Below are 14,353 nucleotides of genomic sequence, written 5' to 3'. Positions count from 1 at the left end.
CTAGGATGATGCTGTCTCTTTGTCAGCTCAGGTCAACGTAACAACGGGAGTTGATTCTAGTCCCCACTCATCCCCTTGACTAGTAGTTTTTACCCAGTACACAAACTACACAACAGTGTAGTGCTATATCTGGTGACAGATACTTTAGACCAGAGAGATGCAGAGTTTTAGGAATGTGCTCTACATGGAGAATGAAGTAATAAGATGACAGTTAACACAATGTGACATACCGAAGGGTTTGAAATGTACCCAACTTCTTTTCCTTCTCCCACATTCCACTTCACAAGATCTGGTCAATCAAGCTTTGCGTATATTTTCAAGAAAACTGAAGAAAAATGTGTTAATAGTAAAAAGCTTTCACCTTTGAAGAATCTACTGTGTGTGATTATCATATATCCCTAAACCTCTGAAGAACCATTCTACAAATTATCATTAAAGTCATTTGGCTTAGTGTCTATTGCTGTGAAGAGACACCATGACCACAGCAACTCTTATAAAGGAAAACATTTAACTAGGACTGGTTTACAGTTTCACAGGTTTGGTCATTATTGTCATAGTGGGAGGCATGGAGGCACACAGGCAGACATGATGCTGGGGAAGGAGCTGAGAGTTCTAAATATGAATCCATAGACAGCAAGCAGAGACTGCCACACTAGGCTTAGCTTGAGCATATACAACCTCAAAGCCCACTCTCATGCTAACACACTTCCTCCAATGAGGTCACACCTACTCCAAGGCCACACCTCCTTGTAGTCCACTCCCTATGAGCCAAACATTTAAAGACATGACTCTGTAGGGGCCATTTCTACTCATACCACCATAAGTCACATTTTTGGGATGAACAGCCTGAAGCTGTGATCAGCCATCATTAACAAGTAGATTGGAATCAGGGTTCTCCTTCTGACAGTGTCAGATGCTGTGAAGTCATTTTTATCTTTTCCAAGCCATTCACTGGAAAAGAGAAATTTTACCATTAGGCATTTGTGCACTATGATGTCTTTAAATGTGCCTTGGTAAGGACATTCAAATGCTCTTTAAAAAGTGACAACAGGTGATGATGATTTTACATTTTTCCATATTGTCTTACTGTTTGCTTAACAGAAATATTGGTTGAGACATGAAATATGCCCCCTTTAAAAAAATTACACTTGTGAAATAGAAAAGTTATATAACAAGTTTTCTTTTAAGTATTCTTAGGGACAGCAGAGATGGCTTATTGGTTAAGAGCACTTACTGATTTTGCAGTAAACCAGGGTTTGGTTCCCAACACCTATATCAGGGAGCTCAGAGCTCACAATCACCTGTAATTCTAGCTCCAAGGTGTCTGAAAGTACAGCTCATGTATAGTACACATACTGATAATTAGACACACAGAGAGAGAGAGAGAGAGAGACTAAATAATTAAATAATTAAATACATAAATTCAGAATTATATTTCTTCCCCCAAAGTATGTTGATCCAATTCCAGATATCTTTTAACACAGTTGTGGCCAGGCCCTGTCTAGTCAGCTCCAGAGATACCATGAGCAAATTAACTTCATGAGGGTACATCCTGCTAGGCGGGAATAATTAATAAACAGGCAAGAAAATAAGGCTAGGTGGTTACTTTAGACACAGACCACTCAAAGGAGATAGCATCTGAGACGAAACTGAAGACCAAGGAGCAGCCCCCAAGGAGACCATAAGAGAGGAAATGGCCAGCATGCTCGTGTATGAGCAGTTTGTTACTTGAGGAACAGAAAGAAGACTTTGAGAGCTGGGACCAATGAGTGACAATGGCAGTGGTAGGTGGTGAGGTCAAAAGGATGTGTAGGGACTGGGTACAGAAAGCTTCTCCACCCCTGGGAGAAATTGGATTTTATTGCAATAGGAGACAATGAAGGATTTTAGAAAAAAAATGGCATGTCTTGATTTATGTTCCATAATGATAATTTGACTTCTGTGACAATAGAGAATTACAGGGCTATAATGGAAAGAGACGATTTGGAGGTTGAAATACAGTGGCCAAGGCAAGAGATGGATTGCCTTAGTCTATATGCTTGGGATAGATACCATGAATAGACATGGGCTAGTCATTTTGCCTAAAGCCTCAGCTACCAATCTGTGCTCTCAGAATTCTACCAAAAAGTCCCTTTGGCAATAGAGGAAATCCATGATTTCTAGCATACTTTCTGTTAATGCTATTATTTCTTCTATCCTTGGCAATGTAAGGTCATGCATACGCCCCTGAGTTATTGAAAATGTCAGCCCTAAGCAAAATTGTCCAGGAGTGTTTGTAAAGCAATATGTGTCAGTCAGACTTCTGAGATCTCATTGAAAGCTTTCCATGTTTTACTACTTCAATTATCTTTGGAAATACACAATTTGACATTCGCAAACATTTGGATTTCTAGTCCCTGTTCACTCTTCATTAAGTCACTTCAAGATTTCCTATGGATCATTAGAAACTCACATATTTAACCAGAAAAAAAAGCACCAGCTGTCTTTCATTGTTTACATGGGATGTGGTGGAGTTTTGTTTGCTTGAACATGAACTTTGTTTCTATGCCTGTCAAGAGAGCCACTTTAGTGCATACTGTCTGCCCCTTGAGATTAAATGGTAGTGACCATTTAAAGAACAATCAAAACACACCCCGAGCTGTGTCACCCATGGATTTTATGGTGAACTCAGTCAAAAAGATCCACATTGACTCTTGATTAATTTTTAATTAACTTGATCTTTAAGGAGTCAGAAAAGATTTACAACACTTACTAATTTATTCTACAGTTGTTTTTAAGAATTTTCAAGCTTATTAAATCTATTTAACTGGAAACAAATTTTGGTGGGTTTTTTTGTCGCCATTCAAGCAAAGACCAGATAATTAAATCAGTGTATTTTTCAGATACAGTCTCACTGCCTATAAATTAAATATAACTTCATGTTCTCAAATATCAGAAGGAAAATATGTTACCTGAGAATGTAGAAATTATGAAACCACTATGAATGGGAAGAGTATAAAAAAGAAAAACAGATGGAATTTAAGTTATACAGGGTTTGTCTTTCATACCTACATTAATTTTATATCCTGCCAAACTAAAATTGTCTTTGATCCTCACTTCTGTGCTTGTTAAGTGAGAAGATTAGATCCAACTTCCAAAAAATGTAAAAATACTCTGCATTTAAAGAAAGAAATCTAAACAGAAAATATGATTATAGGTGATGGCACTTTTTGAGAAAGTGCTATGTTTATTCATCTTATATAGGTTTGTAGTTTTAAAACATGACTTCATTACACTTTGAATTTTCACTCTAATTTTCAAAGAATAACAAAGAAGAGGAGCACTGACACTTTTTCAGATATTAATATTCCGAGTAACACCCCAGCCCTCCATTATTGGGCAAGGATAGGATGAAGAACTCATCAGTTGTGAAACCACCACAAATCCCTGCAGATGAACATAGAATCTGGCATTTGTCATCTGCCTCACTGACTCTGCCTTTAGACCTGTTTCTCTTACTTTGTCATTTCTGAAATCTTTCTCTACCTCCTGCTAATAGCAGGGAATTGTTGCCAAAACCATTGACCCAGCCACTGGGGACAGTAGATCTCATAGGGTGACATGTTAAAAGTAAATACAGGGAATGCAAAGTAGATCAAGCAGAAATAATGGGAATGTTAATGTTTATGAAGCAACGCAAGCAAGAACTCTCCTAAGTGGTTCAGACATGTTAAATGACTCTTCCCAATAGCTCTGTGATGACTATATATTATTTTAATTGTGTTTTAAGTTATGAAAGAGAGACACAAAATGAGTATTTAAATATATGGAACATTTTACAATTAGAAAATGACAGGACAGACTTTAGACTGAAAAACTGAGGGTTTCCCGGCCTCTTACCCCTCACCACAATAAAACACTGTGTTACTGCTCAAAGGTACTTGAACTTAACAGTTGCAGATTCCACCTCATATTCATGAACATCCTGAAGATGAAATTTTACATTGGTTACAGTTAGGCATGTCTAAACCACCATCCCCAGTCACCTCCAAAGCAGTACACCATCCTCGAAAGACCTTAATCACTACAGTGGTTCTAGTTTTCCATTTTGTAAAAAAAATTGTTATTAATTTAGTGCTTGCAATAACACAACTTTAATAACTTATAGTTCTGTAGAATTCACTGTAATTGTCATAAAAATTCCTATGACATTTTTGAAAAAATATAAGCAATAATCCTAAAAATTTCAAACCAATCTATAGTAAAAGTCAAATCTGGAACCATCACACTTCCTGCCTTTGAAATGTATTGCAGAATCACAGTAAACCAAACAGCATGGTGCTGGAGGAGTCTGCATGCTGCTTTTCCACAATGACTGTTTTAAATCACAAATAATACACCCACCAATACTGATCTCCCTTTTGTCTGCACTGTATTAACATTTGCTATCCTTTTTAATCTTTTGAATAGGCAAGAGATCTCATTTCCATTTAAATTTTCATTTCCTCAAGAGTTCAAGACAATGAGCTTTTTATTTATTTATTTCTCATGTTTCTCTTGGGTATTTATCTTCTTTGGGGAATAATCATCTAAGTGCTTTTGCAACTTTTTTATTACTGTTTTAGTTTTGCTATTGAACACCCTGAGTTTTTCAACATATTTTGGATATTAACACCTCATTGGTTGTATTATGCCTGGTTTACTTTTCTCACTCTGATGGTCTTCAATCCCGTCTGTGTTGACATCATCTGTCTATCAAAAACTGCTTCCTCTAAAACAGGAGTTACTCACCAACATGCAAACCAATATATGCACACATCGTGCAAGATAGAAGGTACACATATCAAGGCAGGCAGGGGAAGAATAATTGTGAAGACCACAGTGGCCCCTCTGATGGTTGACAAAGGCATCCATCCCACAAAATTCATGATAAAATACAAACTAAGTTTGTGTATGAAAATGAATTACTATAGGCAACCCGATGGCTCAGTAGGTAAAGGCACTTGTCACAAAACACTGGTGACTTTCAGTCTAACACTTTCCCAACTGAGTAATATTAGCTGTGCTTAAACTTGGAGAGACATGAGTTTGACTCCAAGAACCCACATAAAGATGGAAGAAGAAAACTAAGGCCATAAATTTGACCTCTAACACACACACACACACACACACACACACACACACACACTAAAAATGAATCACTAATCTTCTTAGTTATAAATCATGTAATAGGTAAATAATCAGATGGTTCTTCCCAGAAGGAGTTATGCTGAACTCTAATTTGCCCAGTACTCTCTCAGCTACTGGTATGTTTTTTAGCCCCATTTCCCTTCAGGATATGTGAGAAACCCTAAGATTCTGATGGTGTAAAATGTGTTTGGATCCCCATTCCTTTAGGACATGTTACTCTAATAATTTAGTTACTTAAAAACACCTATCTCTAACCCAGAAAGTGGTGGCACATGCCTTTAATTCCAGCACTTGGGAGGCAGAGGCAGATGGATCTCTGTGAGTTTCAGGCCCGGCTAGTCTACAGAGCAGGTTCCAGGACAGCCAGGGTAACAAAGAGGAACCCTGTCTTGAAAAACAAACAAGAAACAATAACAACAAACTACTAGCTCTGTCACCTTAGGAAGCCATCAGTCTAACCCTGATTAAAATGCTCTCATGTAGAGATTAAATAAGAAGGAGGTTATATGTAAATTCAATAAAACATATAAGGTGTGACCATGTAATACATTTCAGTCATGATAATACTGTTGCCACTGATGCTGCAGTGGTTAAAATGTTAATGATATTCATGTGTGACACAATGTAGGAAGGCAATTGGCTTCTGCACAGTGGACCCTTACATACTATTGCTTATTCTGAAGCCCTTGGGATTGCTGGCTCATCACTAGAAGACTTTCAGCCAGTGCGGTGGTAAAAAGAATAGGCAGAAAAATTTTTGGAAAATTTGTTTTGTGCATACTTTTTGGTGTCACTTGAAGTAAAAACAGCAGCATCTTTAACAACAAGGATTTGGAGAAATAAGTGTGTCCTAGGGAAGAGTGACAGCTGTGAGGGAGGGGCTCAGCAGAGCAGCATCCCCAGCTCTGTCTGGTCAGACAAATGGCACTGCCTGTTCTATGTGGTGCCAGGGTGACCTTGGAAAAGGGGCTTTGTCTCTCAGAGAAGGGATATTGGTGCTTCCAACTTGTCAGCTACGTGCTTTGCAGGCTTGGATCTCGGTAAGGGCATTATTACGTGCTCTTGTATTGATTAAAGTTACACTGCAGTTACACTGTGAATGTTACTTGTATTCTTTTTTGCCTTCATGGAGAGAATTAGAATCATTTAGAACAGATAGGAAGACATGTGAAATATTTGAAATATTTGCAATTTTTCCAAACTGAAATTCTTTATTTCATTTTGGGGGAAAATCTGTGGCTTTTCCTGTCATGGTTATCAATGACTACTTTCATAACAGGTTTGCTGTTTTTTTTTTCATGTGTGGAAGATTGTGAATGAATAATGGTGGTCCAAATAATCTGAGTCATTTTCACTGTGGAGGTTTGTATGAGAATGACTCCCCGTCTTAGTTTTATGGTAACTATTGCTGTGATGAAACATCATGACCAAAAACCACTTGGAAGAGGAAAGGGCTTGTTTGACTTACATTTCCTGAATCATAGACCACTGAGTACTGCCAAGTCAAGAACTCAAACTGGCAGGAACCTGGAGGCAGGAGCTGATGCAGAGTTCAAGGAGGAGTTGCCGCCTACTGGCTTGCTCTTCATAGCTTACTCTGTCTGCTTTCTTTTTTCGTTTTCTTTCTCTCCTTTTTTTTTTGAGGTTGCATGTTTTGTTTTGATTTTTTAAATTAATTTATTTTTTAATCCAATCCCAATTACCCCTCCCTTCTTTCCTCTCACTGCCACCCCCACTTCACCCTCCCACCTGCCATATGCTCCTCAGAGAGGGTAAGCTCACCCCAGGAAGTCTACGAAGTCTGTCCCATCATCTCGATGATGAGGGACCAAGGCACTTCTCTACCCCCACACCCCTGTGTCTAGGCTGAGCAAGGTATCTCTCCATATAGAATGGGCTCCACTAAATCAGTCTGTGCATTAGAGTTAGGTCTTGGACCCATTGCCAGTGGCCTTGTATATTGTCCCATTTGCACCATTGTCACTTATATTAAGGGAGTCTAGTTCAGTCTTATGCAGGTTCCACATTTGTCAGGCAGGAGTCAGTGATCTCTCACTAGCCTGGATCAGCTAATTCTGTGGGTTTCTTATAATACCCAGGTTTATACCAGGCTTTTTCTTTTGGGCCACCAACCAGCTCCCAAATCATGACACAGAGGCTGCTTATAAGTTATCAATGCTCAATCTAGCTTAGGTTCCTTTCTAGATAGCTCTTTTAACTTAATTTAACCTATTTATCTTTGTGTACCTTTTGCCTTGGGGCTTTTTACTTTTTTTCTGTATGTGTTATTTTCCTGCTTCCTCTAGTGGCTGCCTGGCTTCTTGCCCTGGGCATGGCCCTCACATTCTCCATCTTTCTCAGTCATTCTTTCCTTCTTTCAAGCTTAGATTTCTCCTCCTATTTATTCTCTCTGCGGGCTAGCCCCACCTATCCTTTCGCTGCCTAGCTATTGACCTTCAGCTGTTTATTAGACCAATCAGATGACTTCAGTTAGCAAGGTAAAACAAATGCAGCACATCTTTACATAATTAATCACACATCATTAAACAAATGCAGCATAAACAAATGCACACACCTTAATGTAGTTAAAGTAATATTCCCCGTCATAAACAAATGTAGTACATAGTTATGTAGTTAAATATTCCACAACACAGGACCACTAGCCCACGGGTAGCATCACTCACTATGGGCTGGGACCTCCCCATCAATCACTAAAATGCTCTACAGCCTTGCCTACGGCCCGATTTTATGGAGGCATTTTCTCAGCCGAGGTTCCCTCCTCACAAATGACTCTAGCCTATGTCCAATACTGTCCAGCACACCTCCATAGTTTCATATGTTTGAATTTTAGGTTTCCAGTTGGTAGAAGGATTTTTGAAAGAATTAGGAGGTATGGCCTTGTTGGAGGAGGTATGTTATACAGGGTAGGCTTTGAGGTTCAAAAGACTCCTACCATTCTCGATCCCCCTAGCCCACCCCTTATGGATAAAATGTTAGTTCTCAGCTACTGCTTCAGTGTCAATCCTCCCTGCTTGGTGCAATGTCCCCAAAGATATTCATGGACTCACCCTCTAAAACTATAAACAAATCCCCAATTAAATGCTTTCATAAGGTGTCTTGGTCATGATGTCTCTTCACAGCAATAGACTGGTAACTAAGACACTCCTACAGCACATGCTCTTGATGCTTTTAGTTATTTATAGTTTAAAAATGAATCCTAATCACCGATTTCTCTCCACTGTCTTCTCATACCCCACCCCATTTTCAGGCACTGAAGAAAAGCTGTCGGGTCAATCATCTGACCGTCACAAATTTGGAACCGTGCTCCAGAATCCCAGCACATAGGAAAAGGGAAAGGCAACACCAATAATTGCACCAATCACAAAGCTGTGAACATGTGGTGTATCCATTCTTTACCAAGGCAATTCAACAGCTTCCTCCTCTGGGCACCAGCACCCTGTTCATCGCTTTTTACCCACTCAGACCCTCCATTCATGGCAGTGGAAACTCTCAGTGTGTTGAGGAAGAGAATTTTCCAGTCTGCAGACTGAAGCAGTGTAAGAATAAAGACTGTGACTTTGGAACCAATCACCAGGGCTAGGATTAAGTCAATCTTTAGCCTAAGGCTCTTCCAGAGATTAGCAAACCCTTCATTAGGCTATAGTTCAAACTGCATCAGTTCAAGGTTGTGGCCACTTGGAAGGAACCCACACATTTTCCCATGTCTTCACCTGGTCCATAGTCTATATTGCTGAGCTCTTAGAATTGGAATTTGACTTAGTGACAAACCCAGCCTCCATCCTCTTCTTGAAAATGGCAAGTTCTTATCTGTTATAATCTCTTCAGAACCCAGAAAGAGTTGGCTTTTTATCTTCTTGTTTTTATCAACTTCGGAATGTATAAACAGAGTAGGGTATTTTAGCTGAACTTTTAATTTTCAGAAGCAAGGGCTGGAACTCAATGCTGTCCTTTTTAAAACTCTAAGCATTGTCTGTATCTATTATTAATTTCAACAGAATATAATGTTTATTTATTCCACAAAATATGTAAGACCAGAGTACACTTGTTCTGACTTGTTCTTTGTTTACCAAGGGTTACTGCTCTGGTAAGAGATTATCTCCACTTAATGAACTCATCCTCACTTGATATATGGAACCAGCCATCCATATTTTCTTGCTAAATTTTATTTATTTATTTTTATTGATAACCTTTGGAGAAGTCTCAACCCACCCTGCACATAGTGATGTGCTTTCATAGATACCTATTTGATATTTTAAATCTTGGAGATTTATAAAAACTGAATCATGATAGATGCACATAGATATACATCCAAGGGGATATATCACACAAAATTTCAGTTTCTCTAAATGCAAAGTGTATATTTTTGACAGTCAAATACAAAGGATATCAGTATTGGCCCACTTACACTGAGGTATATGGAGCCCAGTGAAACCATTGTTGCATGCAGGCACCGCTTTCTCCAAAAAGAAATGTGTTTCATTTTGCATATTCTCATTTGAAAATATGCAATCAGATTTTACAACTTTCACAAAGAGCTGTGTGTCCTGTATACACAATACTTTTTAATTTTAGGGTAAATCTAGGCTCCTAATCTGGTTTTCCATATTGCGAGAATGAAGCTATGACTATCTGGGCACTTAAATACCTTAAGCACAAATACACACACACACACACACACACACACGCGCGTGAGAGCACACACACACACACACACACAATAACTGCCTAGTAAAACCTAGTTAAATTGTTAAAATAGCATCACATATTTTAATATGACCATTTTTTAAATGTAGAAAATGTGCTATTTCAGATAGTTCTCCAACATAGAAATTTGTGAAGCTTGGCTTACAAACCATCTTCTTGAAACTAAACAAAACCAATTAGATTTCCCCAGCACATTTTATTTCACACTGTGGGGTGGTACTATTGTCAATAACAATCTCTTACTGCTCTAGATAGCGCATCACCCACCAGGTGACAAAGAGTGAGAAACCCAAGAGCTACACCAATTTATTTCAACACTATCCTGTTGTGGTAAGAGATTCCCATCCTGGAAAACATTATTTTGTTTTACTAGAGAGAGGTTGGGAAAAGGGTCAACAAGGACCAAAAATGTTATATAGAACAGGTCAATAAAAGGGACCAGCATGACAAAAAGGACTGAGTGGAGACTATATGAATATTATTCAGTTTGAAAGATAGTTTTCATTTTTATAAGAAAAAATGTAATAAACATATATTTTAGTTATCATTTAACAAGGAAATATTAAAGATATTCAGGAGATGCCACAAAACTCTCATAAAAGGAAATCATGTCACCCTTATAATGAGAAAATGGTCATTTCAATGAGTTTCAGTACCTTGTATAAATTTGGAGCTTAAGATGAATATGTTTTCACTTAGTTGTTAAGTGTTTAGTTACTATCGAGGTTAACTTATGGTTTCCCATCAATACAAGTATTGTCAGAAGCAGCTATGAAATAAGCAGGTACTTTACACTGGTGTTTACTAGACGTCTTTGTATTTTATGCTTCATTTGTATAACATGTAGTGTTGATAAATGTTTGCCAGTTTGTTTGTTGAAATGAAGCAATCTGTCATACCTACAGAGGCCAAGGATAGGTTATGTGTCTTAGTGGTCTTATGTACAAATGGCTGGGTCAAATCAGTGAAGTGTAAAATTATTATCACAAGTGACACCCTCAAAGATTTACAGTGCCACCCATGCATCTCTGAAGCTTCCTTGAAGTAAGACGGAAAAGGAAGAACAAATCCATTGCAATCTGGCCTGGCCTTCTCTATGCCTAAGAATCACATACAGAGCCACTGACATGTCTGATGTCATTCATTAGAAGAAAAGGCACAAAAGGCTGCTCTTCCATTCAGTTAGGGAGAAATTGCTGTGATGTCTCAACAGGGACCTGACTAAGTGAATCTCACCTCTTTCCCTTCCTTGTTCAAGGTGGTAGGCAGTACAGCAAACTTCTTCTGCACTTTTTCCCTGCTGCAATTTCTGAGGCTAGCAGAAAAGGTAAAAGAGTTCCCGAACCTTTTCACTGGAGCATTTACATTTTGATTCTGTCGCCATTTGCAACGGAACATCTGCAGGGAGATAATGACTCTAAATTACAATCGACTTTGGAAGAATAACAGACTTTTGTGTTCCTCAATCACATAATCAATAGGGAACTCTCTAGCCATGAGAGTCACCACTATCTTTTAAGACAATGCTAAGATCTAAATGAAAACTCTAGCATTCAGGGGCTTGTTAAGAACTGGAGCTTGTCTCTAAAGAACTTAGAGATCAATTACACCCATTTACAAATGAGATTCTCAAATGTGACATCAAGCTCATCTTATTTCCTTTTACAAAGCCACATGTTCAGGGTTCCAAATGTAGTACATTGCTTTCAACATCTATTACTGTCTGTGGGTGTGTGAATGGGTGCCTGGATTACTCACCTTTTATAGCTCTTTGCTTATAAATGCTCATAACCTATATTTAAGAGTAGTTTCATACAAAATTATGACACAGATTTAGATCATTCTCTGAGGATTCAGAGTACTCCCTTCCCCACAATCCCGTCCTTCTTTAGATTCCAAACTCCATAAGACCAACAGATGTGATTACAGTCCTGCAAATGTGGGGCACTCAATGGATATTTGTTGAATGAATGATTGAAAAGGGGGACAAGTGAATTAATTTTGATTTCTGTTTAACATATTATATTAATTGGCACTAGAAGTTCACGTGTCATAGCCAAAGTCAGAATTTTATCTAAGGTAAGATCTGGAATCAAATTAAATGAAATATCAAAGGTTTAAAGTCATATATATTTACATATGTATACACACATGTGTGCACATGTGTACACACACACACGAGTAAAAGAAATCTCTCCATCTCTTTATAAAAGCACTTGAACTATTTGGAATGTTTGCTTCAAATACGGGCTTCATTTCTTAAGTTCACAGATAACCATGCTTTAGCTTCTATTTAAAAAAAGAACTTACATTATGAAGCACATTAGAGTGCCTGTGATATTTCTATTTTCCAAAGGAGTCCACAGTCATTGAAAGCACTCTTTATAAATTTCCTGCTTTCAAATGTCATTCCTTCATCTTTGATTCCCAGAATGTACCTGAGCTACAGATAACCCCATGTCACTCTCCACCCCCAATCTTTCCACTTATTTATTTATTTAACAGATATTCCTGGATGCTGGTGCATGCAAGATTCTGGAAATGCATTGTGAAACAAGTCAAATAAATTGCCATCCTAAGGTTTATTGTGAGGAACTCCTTAGCGCTTATTTTGGCCAAACTATCTCTCAACTGGGCCCTCTTCACACATGAAGAAGAACAAGAATAAACCCTCACCTCATGGGAACCATGAAATATTTCCTGCATAATTTATGTGAGCTTGCTTGTCTGAGTATACCCCTCAAATATGCCACATAGTTTAGCCATAAGGCAAAATTGCAACCCAGTGATGTAGGCAGCTGTAAGTCTTAACATTGCATCTGTTCCTAGCAGGTTGCAGCTTCTAACTGAATGCTTTTATGAACTCCTCCCCATAACAGCTCTGTTCGCTAGGTTCTATTTACACACAGGAAAATGAAAGCACAGATTGCATGACTTTTCCAAGGCTACCTGACTAGCAGGAGAAGTTGGGGCTTGAACCCATGAAGTCCAACACAATAGATCATATGCCTAACCATGATCTGTGGAGCACGAGTCCATTAAAATGGATGAGTCATTGTATATAGAAATACCTTGAATTTGTAAAGTAGTAAATAAAAGACATTAGCAAATTTTAACTCATGATGGTCAACAAATCACATCAGAAATGAAAAACAGGATTAGAACTGAATCTTACTTTATAGCATATGCTCATGAACAGTACTTCAAGCCAGGGACATGCATCCATGTTCAGATATAGAAAATTTCTATCGGTGAAAATGTTTCAATGACTTCAGAATTATTTATTGTCAGCCACTGTGTCTATCTGGTGCTACAAAAACCGAAAGAACAAAACCCCTGCTCTAAGGGCTTAAAGACACACAGTGTGGAGATGAGCCAAGGATATTTTCATACCTTTAAGGAAGGATTGGCCAATTGTACCGTTTTTTCACCATTGCATGTACATCGTGTCTTTCTAATTGTTTTCATTGTTTTTAATGAAAGAGCTGCAAAATTGTGCAGTGGTTCAACCTGACCAAAGTGGTATTATGCTGCTGGGAAGTAAACGTGTTAGACGCCAGACTGGAAGTATTGTTTTTATTAACATCACGGGAATCATCAGATGCTGAAACATGTGTATTTGGATGGGAAGTCTCATATGTTTCTCTGTTCCTAACACACACTGAGATCTTTCTCTGTAGGGATGAGGTCCTGTAAAGAAAGAGAGAACACAGATTTTGCTTTTCCTTTTCACATTCCACATAGGAACTTCAGAGACTAGATTTAAAGTGGGGATGTTGAAACCATTCTAAAAGAGGATACCAGTGTGGCTTTTGAAATCTTGTCATTTGCTTTAGATATCATCTGCCACATCTTTCTGAGCTTTCCTATACAGATGTTGTCCTGAGCTTCAGACTCCTGCACATGCAACCACACCTAGCCATTTAAAAACAAAAACATGAATGATGGGGATTTGAACTCAGATCCTCTTGCTTGTATACCACTTTAATCTTTAGGCGCCTAGACAGATCTTTATCTTTTATTCACTCAGCTTTCCCGACCGGAATTCTATCCTCAGAATGAGCATGGGGGTGTGCATTAATATTTTTCATGACATCCACACCATCTCCCGTTTTGCCCACACACTTTACTTCACGGAAGAAATTCTAAGATATATAAGTGGGCTTCAAATTATCAACTCAGCCTCTCCTACCCTGCTCCAATTGTGAGGCTTGTGATCCTAGTAACCATCCTCAAAACTGCTTTGGTTATATAGGTGAATAAAAGTTACTAATAAAACTCAAAATATTTACTCAGGCTTAACACTTCTGTCATGTTCATAACATCAACTTTTACCTGAGGTTAAATATTTATGTTCTATTATAATTTAACTAGTGTCCCCTAGAGGGTTAGGTGGAAAGGGCTTAGCAGTTATCATGGTCCATTGGGAGGTGACAAAGGTTAATGGATGTTGTCAGAG

At 38.3% G+C, this 14,353-nt stretch overlaps 1 protein-coding gene across 7 annotated transcripts in view; it reads left to right on the top strand.

The window, feature by feature from the left end:
- Lin7a (lin-7 homolog A, crumbs cell polarity complex component) overlaps nt 1-13,453 on the top strand; it is a 135,681-nt gene extending 122,228 nt beyond the window's left edge. For all 7 annotated transcript variants that reach the window (XM_005068046.4, XM_013111906.3, XM_013111905.3 and 4 more), the window contains one exon: nt 8,438-13,453. The gene's annotated coding sequence lies outside the window, so the exon portion shown is untranslated. The remainder of the gene's footprint in view (nt 1-8,437) is intronic.
- The last annotated feature ends 900 nt before the right edge of the window (nt 13,454-14,353 follow it).

The sequence above is a fragment of the Mesocricetus auratus genome, unplaced genomic scaffold, assembly GCF_017639785.1.
Source record: "Mesocricetus auratus isolate SY011 unplaced genomic scaffold, BCM_Maur_2.0 Super-Scaffold_100011, whole genome shotgun sequence".
Classification (NCBI taxonomy): domain Eukaryota; kingdom Metazoa; phylum Chordata; class Mammalia; order Rodentia; family Cricetidae; genus Mesocricetus; species Mesocricetus auratus.
Note: the sequence above shows the minus strand (reverse complement) of the source record. Positions and strands in the feature narration are given on the sequence as shown.